Source organism: Anabrus simplex, chromosome X, assembly GCF_040414725.1.
Source record: "Anabrus simplex isolate iqAnaSimp1 chromosome X, ASM4041472v1, whole genome shotgun sequence".
In the NCBI taxonomy this organism is placed as follows: Eukaryota; Metazoa; Arthropoda; class Insecta; order Orthoptera; family Tettigoniidae; genus Anabrus; species Anabrus simplex.
The window spans coordinates 9,937,283-9,945,822 of record NC_090279.1 but is presented as its reverse complement, the minus strand read 5'-3'; positions in this window follow the sequence as shown (position 1 = coordinate 9,945,822).

Genomic DNA, 8,540 nt, shown 5'->3' with positions numbered 1-8,540 from the left:
ATGTTTTGAAATATGGTAAGATCCATGGTTTGAACAGGATCTCATATCAAGAGGGATGCTTTGTTCATCTATTAACTCCATTAATACCAGTGAAACTCATATCGTATTCCACAGATCCCAACAAATTTGATTTCGTTCGTGATGGCAATATTGTTGACCGATAAATTGTCTGATAATACACGGCTTTTGACGTAGATTTGTGCTGTAGTAAACGGTCGTCCGTGGCGAGATTTGTTTGCTAACTTGTAAGCCAGTGGGAAGCGGCAGCTATAAACCTGTTTGACGAGATAACAGGTGCTCACATTTGTATGTTTGGAAATAGAAGGGCATTTTAAAACAATATTGATGTTAAAATAAATAGGGAGTTATTTGAATTTCAATTCTACTGCATAGGCAAATGACAGAGTGGATTTTCAGTAACGGTTCCAAACATTTGAATTTGTATTACACTTTCGATGTTTCCATAACACAGTCATAGCTCGTACTCCCACTGGGCATTTTAATCATTATTTAAGTGTAAGAAGAATGTCCTTACGTATTTAGAATTTCCATTTCTTGATATGTTTGAAGTGCAGCTAGACGTTAATGATTTTGGATGACCATGTCCTCCAGTGGAAATGTAGGATGGTGTTTGAAGTTCATAGAAGGGATTCTTGGGATTGCTCGGCCATACTAGCATCATGAAATGATGTAACCAGCCAACTGATCCTAGATGAGGTGTGAGGATCCCATTATATTTTAGCAGTGGATGTGGTTGAACTCTGTGACCAATACTATTTAAGGGTTACCCATGAGTCCAGCTTATTTTGGGGATTCGCTGAACGTTAAAACAAAATGACAGCGTGGGTAAAATTGTGGTAGTATAGGATTTCCTTTAACAGGTTTTCGTGGATTTATTCCAATCACAGACTGCGATCTGTTGTTATGGTTTGTGAAATAACTTCATACATTTAATATACACAATACTGTTTTATCTTGTGTAATATTACACCTGTCACTGGCACTTGAGCTCCTCTTGTTTCGGCGAGTCACTTTGGTCATCAGGCATGTTCAGTTAACTTAACTCCAATGAGGGGTCACCTTGGTCATCAGGTACGTTTTTAACCTTAAACATTAATGTTATTGAATGACCATTATACCTCAGTACTGTGAATTGGAGGTTACACAGATTCATTTACGGCTCCAGATAACTTGTCTTATGCCGACGGTCTGTTAGTTGACAGCCTAAATTAAAAGAGGTCTGGAGATCACTTCCTGATATTTAGACTATCGAGAATCATAAAGCACTCCTGCTTATGGAGCCGAGTAGATTGAACCTCATATTGTTGTTTTCTAATTAACCACAATGTGGTTTCCTAAAATATCCCTTGAGGCTTTCTTTTGTTGTGGTAATTAATTTCATCCTGAAATCGTCCAGACGCAGCATTATATTAAGGCTTATGGCCATATTTGTGAAGAAACCCACCATTATATTACATTGTTTTTGATTGTATACACATAGTCAGATTATGTAAGCTTTTAATTCAAGTAAGTAAGCCTTCCTTCATACCCCATAGTCACGTATAGAAGTGACGAAGAGCCATTAACACCCCCTAAAACAAAACAGTTAACAATTCCTGCCAAAAACCTGGAACAGGCAAATATTAATTTGACATGACGAAAAGGGTTCAGTACTCAGTGTGTCTCTTCAACACTTGCAACGTTGAGATATAAGAGATTTATAGTGACCTATTTGTAGTTTCATTAGAGAAAAGCAAGTGGCCAATTCTCTGACACTAGGTAAACAAAAATTGAGGAACTTTTGCACAAGCATACAGCACCTGTCGACATACGAGTCCTTACTTACAGACGCCTCCTCGAGAACTACGTGATCTTCATGAACAGGTACGGGCACTGAAGTTTAACTTTCAATTTGCATTCAGAACAGGTTGACAGACATAATATTATCGTACAAGAGCCGAGGGAGCAGGTACAGTTTTGAGCTACTGGCCTACTCATAATTAAAGGGACACACTTGTGACATGTAGGAAGGGCAGCACAGGTGTGCTCAGTCTTCAGCAAACACTTCTTCAATTGCGTACCTTATTATGCCTCGATTCGGCATTTATTTATCCTCTAGAATAGTTTATACGAACGTTTGAATATTTTTCATCAGTTTCTAGTCTCTTACCACTTCTCCTTGTCGTATGATTCTTCTGCGTTCATCCGGATTACTTCATATCCCCACACCTGGGCGACTCCTCAATGAGTGTTACTGACCAGAGTTCTACTGATATCCGAAAGCAGAAATAGTGTCGTCAACGGCTGAAAACCACCGGGCGTCATATATCTGTGATTGATGAGGAGAAAAGTTGGAAAATTTCCTCTGCTTCTTTTTCTCTCCTGGTTGCCTTACGTCGCACCGACACAGATCTTTGCTTCCGCCGCACACGGACCTTGGATTATGTTACTTGAAAATTGTATCTCAGAGGAAATGAAATAAAGGGATGGACCGCTCTCCAGAGTACATTATAAGGTGTGCCGAGAAGGTGCCGATCTGAATTAAAAGCTTATTACTTCTCTGCTGTGTGCGATCGCAAGTGCCTGGCTACATCTCCCGGATTGGAGAAAGCCTTGTGGAACTCGTGAACTCTCGTGCAGTAGTTAGTGGAACGTAAAGCAAAATAACGTTATTTAGCTCTTGCAGCTTTATCCCGGCGTGGCGTGACCCTCGTGCACCTTCTCGGCCGTTTGCACCGGGAGCGTTGTGCTCCGTGCGAGCGATTCGCGATACAACACGGAGCAGTGCGGCATCTCTGTCGCTTGTGGTTCACATATCCTTGGTTAAGTTTACATGATTATTAGAGCATTTTACAGCGTTAATGAGATAAACGTGTGCCTTACCAACTGTATGCTTTCGGATAGGAACAGTTATAGTTTTTCTGACTGAAGATTTTGCGACAGACATTTCAACAGTATCGGCTCTCTTGTGAATGCGCCTGCATGTGTTCCGAGAAAGCAATTCTCTTTGAGATGTGCATAATACAAATACCGCAGCAGTGTGGCTACGCACCCGTGTGAATATCCATGTGACGTGTAAGGTGCCCTTTACGGCTGGCGGATTTGCTACAGATATTGCATAACTATAGCTTGTCACCGGTGTGAGTACGCAAGTGATTCGAGAGTGTTCTTTCATCCGTGAACACCTTACCACAAATATTGCAAATATTCTCGCGTGAGTGCATGCGCACGTGACGTATCAAGTTGACTTTCTGGCTGAAGGATTTGCTGCAGACCTTACACCCATATGACTTCTCACCTGTATGCGTCCGCAAGTGCTTCGGGAGTGAACTTTGATGGGTGAAGAGCTTACCACAAATATTACAACAGTATTGCTTTAGGCCTGTGTGAGTCGGCATGTGTTTCGAAAGATTAATTTTATAGTCGAAAAGCTTACCACAAATATTACAACAGTATGGCTTCTCGCCTGTGTGAGTGCGCACGTGAACGGTTAGATCGCTTCTCAGCCTGAAGTACTTACCACATACATTGCAGCAGTATTTCTTCTGGCGTCTGTGTGTCCACGTATGTTCCGTAAGTGTACCTTTATCCGAGAATTGCTTGCCACAAGAATCGCAAGAAAAAGGCTTCTCTCCTAAGTGAGTGCGCAGGTGCAGTGTTAGATGGAATGCCTGGCGGAAGGATTTGCCACAAGCCGTGCAAGAGTATGGTTTCTCTCCTGTGTGAGTTCGCATGTGCACGGAGAGTGAACCTTTATAGGTGAAAAGCTTACCACAAATATTGCAACAGTATGGCTTATCGCCCGTGTGAGAACGCATGTGCCCTGTTAGATTGCCCCTCCGGCCAAAATTTTTACCACAGATATTGCATTCGGTCCCTATCCTACTTGTATGAAACCGTATGTGCTCCTTAAGCCGGTTCCGTTTATTAAAGCATTTATAACAAAATTCGCACACTAGGAGCCGGTGGACCTTCAAGTGTTCCGACAAGCTGCTTCTGCTGCCGAAGAGCTTTCCACAGTAATCGCACTTGAAGGGACGATCGCCTTTGTGTCTCTTCAGATGTCGCAAGAGGCTCAACTTCTCAGCCAGAAACTCTCCGCACACATTGCACCTAAAACAAGGTGCTCCGCCATCCGGACGTTGATTATCTGCGTTGCTCACCTCGGTTCTCCATCTACAGTGACAATTAAGACCATGCGATCACTAGTTCAACAGCCAAGTCCACTACAACTCTCACACAAAGAAATTGCTACTGAACATTCCACTCGCTGATATCAGATTCAGAGAACGAGTTACAAATGAACATCACATTCGTGAGGGTAAACATCATCTGAGGTCAAATTCAGTGGTCATAAATTTCAAAACCTATCACTTGTTACGAGCATGTGGCACGTCTTTTCTCCCGAATCATAACATGTCGCGCAAGAAACTTCTAACGGTTTAGGAATATACGAGCAAATTGACAACCTTCTAAATAAAGGTCCCTTGTTGGATATTACTGAAAGTTGTTACATCCACTAAGATATATATAGTTAAATTCAGGCTACAATATGAATGAAATTTCAGAAAAATCTTGAACACTCTTTGATATCCTGATCGCATTCTTTAGAAAAAATAAAATTCTCAATAGCAGATTAGTCTTTCAAAATATGCACAATAACCTTTTCAAGCCACTCACATTCTCTCCATTACCCTCGCTAAATTCCCCGTCTTTCCATACCTCTACACCTCTCGCGCTGCCCCTCCCTACTCCCCCGCCCATTCTCTACCACAGCACAGAGTGCATCTGCGACCCGGTGCATCATAACATTCAGTTTCTTCTCTACCGCACACCACAGCACACGGTACTAGAAGTTAGGCGCACACTGTTCCGTTATTCACGTAAATACGCTCTAGTCTAAATAGTAAATTCCCCTATTTTCTTTCCTTCAGTTCTTATATTGAACTACAAATTCGTTATCGGACATTGGCACATAACATGGCATCCACATTACATACAAAACATTAACAAACTTCAAATTACCAACTACAGCACAATTCCCAAGTTCGGAAAATGAACAAAACATCTTATTCTTATACTGCATTTTACAGCCAGAAAGATTCAACGGATTTTTCATGTAACAAAGACACACATCGTACTCCTAAAACAAGTGATATAAGTCTTTTCCTTATCTTAAACTATAGACAACACAAAGTTGTACCCGGAATCTTAAGATCCTATTAGACTTGCCGAAAACTAGTTTTAAAGTGTAATGTCTTGTCATAAGAACGAGCGTCATGTTTTCAACCCAACATTGATGAATCTCATACTTATAAGTGGAAAAACCTATTGAGCATTTTGTTATGAAAATTCAAAATTGGACCCTCATATTCTTAATGATGTCAATAAGGAAACTATTTTTCAACGTTATATGATGTTATAGAATGGATGTTAACATTTTTAACTCAGTTTTGTCAAATTTCTCCTAATTCATTATTACTCAGTTTAACTCTTAGTCTATTTCAATCATTTTAAACATAGAGTTACATTGTTCTAGTGCATTGCCCTGTATGGTTATTTATATATGTGTCTATGTCTGTTTTTTCAATTTTGGCTTAAGATACGAGAAATTGGCGTTGAAACTAGTCCAACTACTAATTAAACGGTTGTAATTTAACCATTATAACTGTGTTCTGTATTGAATAGATGGACCTTCCCATTATACTACTATGTATTACATCCGTCTATGTCTCAATTGCAGTCTTCAACAGAGGCCGTATGCAACATGGAAACCCATAATCCTGATGAAATCCCGGAAAATCTGGAATATAAAAAGCAGATGACGGCTCTTTTCCTAACACTGACGCTTTCTTTTCTCCTCCAGATATTGCTGTGATAGACTTTATGAAGCTAATTGCTTTACGTCGCACAGACACAGATAGGTCTTATGGCGACGATGGGTCAGGAAAAGGCTAGGAGTGGGAAGGAAGCGGCCGTGGCCTTAATTAAGGTACAGCCCCAGCATTTGCCTGGTGTGAAAATGGGAAACCATGGAAAACTATTTTCAGGGCTGCCGACAGTGGGGTTCAAACGTACTATCTCCCGCATACTGGATACTGGCCGCACTTAAGCGACTGCAGCTATCGAGCTCGGTACATTATGAAGTCGACAAAGAATATGGCATTGGTAGTAGTGTTTTCTTACAATGTTCTGATACCCTCAATTTGAACCCAAATGCAAGCTATCATTTCCTTGAATATTCTTACAAATGTTCCTTTAACACTAGAGCTAGAAGGAGAATGAAAATCACGGTTTTAGCCAAAATTTGAGATTACAGGACATTGAATTTCATCATAGTGGATATTGATGCTACATAAAAGAAGGTATGAGATTCCTTCTACTTCAAAAGGTCATGGACAAAGTGAATATTTATAGTCGAATGATAACATCATTGGATAGGTTCCAAGTCTATGCCTGTCTCCCCACCGCAGAGTAGTTCTACATATTCTAGGAAACGAGAGCGAGAAATACGGATTTCTTGGTTAAAGGTGAGATCAGGAACATGGGAATAGTCGAACACGAAGGCCAAAATACACTGTAGCATGAAGTAGCACTTCCCATTTCACGCTGTCTACACTGAATTCACATGGACCAGTCGAATGCATGACTTCCTAACAAGCAAAGTAGTGGAAGGCTCGACCACGTGTTATCACCGCACTCTTAGGAGAAATTAAGCTGACAAATAATGAAAGGGGGACACTGATTCCAGATACGACAGGCTAAACCTCTTGATCATCGCACAAGGTTATGATGATGACTCCACTAGACAACAGGGGGCAGAAAATATGACACTGGACTGTATGCCATACATTTTGTGGCAAAAGTTGTAAACTTCTGTAGTCAATCTTCTTTGTGATTATGTGATTGTTGACACAAGTGATTTATGAGGTTCACAATTAGTTTTTCAGTAAAATTATATGATATATTGCTCCTATATTCTCCACCAACCAGCTACAATGCTGTAACACGTAGCATGTCCCAGGCGATGGATACGGCTTTCCCACTGGCATGTTGGCAGACTTGAGTGAAATATAATAGCTCTCGCGAACCAAACACGCACAAAGTCCTTAATGGCAATTTTGGTGGAGAGTGACACATTCCTTTCAGGAAGTTAATGCTGAAAGGAGCGTAGTGATTCTTCTCTAGAGGATCGCCTGCAAAAGGCGTCAGTTCCCCATGTACGGAGCACCGTAACTACCTGGTGTCACTAGCTCACAAATGCTTCAAGACAAGCCGGCCGTAAAATAATACCCTCACATGATTACAGAAACATGTCTCATGTAATCGGTACCAAGGTTAAGGCCTCCTCTGGAAGGGAAGCACGTTGGAAGCACACAGCTAGCATGAAAAGTAAGCAAGGGTTACCGTAACACGGGCTGTGGTAGCTAAGCAAGCGAGTACCTTCATTCTGTATCACATCACTGAACTATGTGTGGATGAAGTAGAAAATTAGCGACAGCACTTGTGAGAACGCATTTAGGCATCTGTGAGTTACAGGAAAATGAAGGAGTGGAGAAAAGTCATGTGAAATGGGGTGCGGTTACTATGTGATGTACAATGGAAGCCGAAGAACAACTAATGATGTTGGCATTATTATAGAATCAATATTTGACGGTTCGGTCTCTGACGTGCAGAAGTGTGACAATCGCTTTATGTAACTCGTCTACATTGGGAAGAGAAGGAAATTATAATTTTTCAGTGGAATCCTCCAAAACTGGCCTGGGCACGGAAACCAAAGATGCCTTCTCGGCACTGCCTGACAAGAAGACCGCTATCTTATCGTTGCTGGTGATATAAATAGACATGTCGGATGGAGAGAAGAAGAACCCACAGTCCATGGCGGACATCGATATGGACAGAAGAACGATGGTCAACAAATTCCTAATTAAGCAGAAACTATCATTGCGAAGACACAGTTCAAAAAGTGTGATATTCATCTAGTCACGTACTACAGTGGCTCCCATCCAACTCACATTGACTAAATCCTCGTGAGATGAAGGAATCTCAAAAACGTCTTAGAGATAACAGTTGTTCCTTACGAAACCGCTGCGATGAACATCGACCTGTCAACTGTAAGCTGCAGATGAAGTCACCAAGAGCCCAATACTTCGCAGGAAAAGGATTAAATGGGATCAAATGGTAGCGCCTGAAGAAGGAGGCCAACGTTGTTGCACAAGTTACAGTGACACAAATCACCATAGCTCAAGTGAGCCCGAGTAAAGTGAAAGATGCCGCACGCTCTATTCTTGGAACAACTAAGCCAGGGCGATGACAACGAAGGATTAACTATGACAAGTGGCTTCGGAATGACGTTAATTATGCAGTTCGTTTAACCCTTTATAGGTTGCTGGTACATATATTTACTACTTGGGTTGGCATAGAAACTGTTCAGATGGCAATAACCTAAGTGGACGTAACTGTCTGCTTTCTAGTCTAATAACGCTCTCTGGTAAGTTTATTCATCACTCTTTTCTAAACTCACGCTTCACGGGTATGTG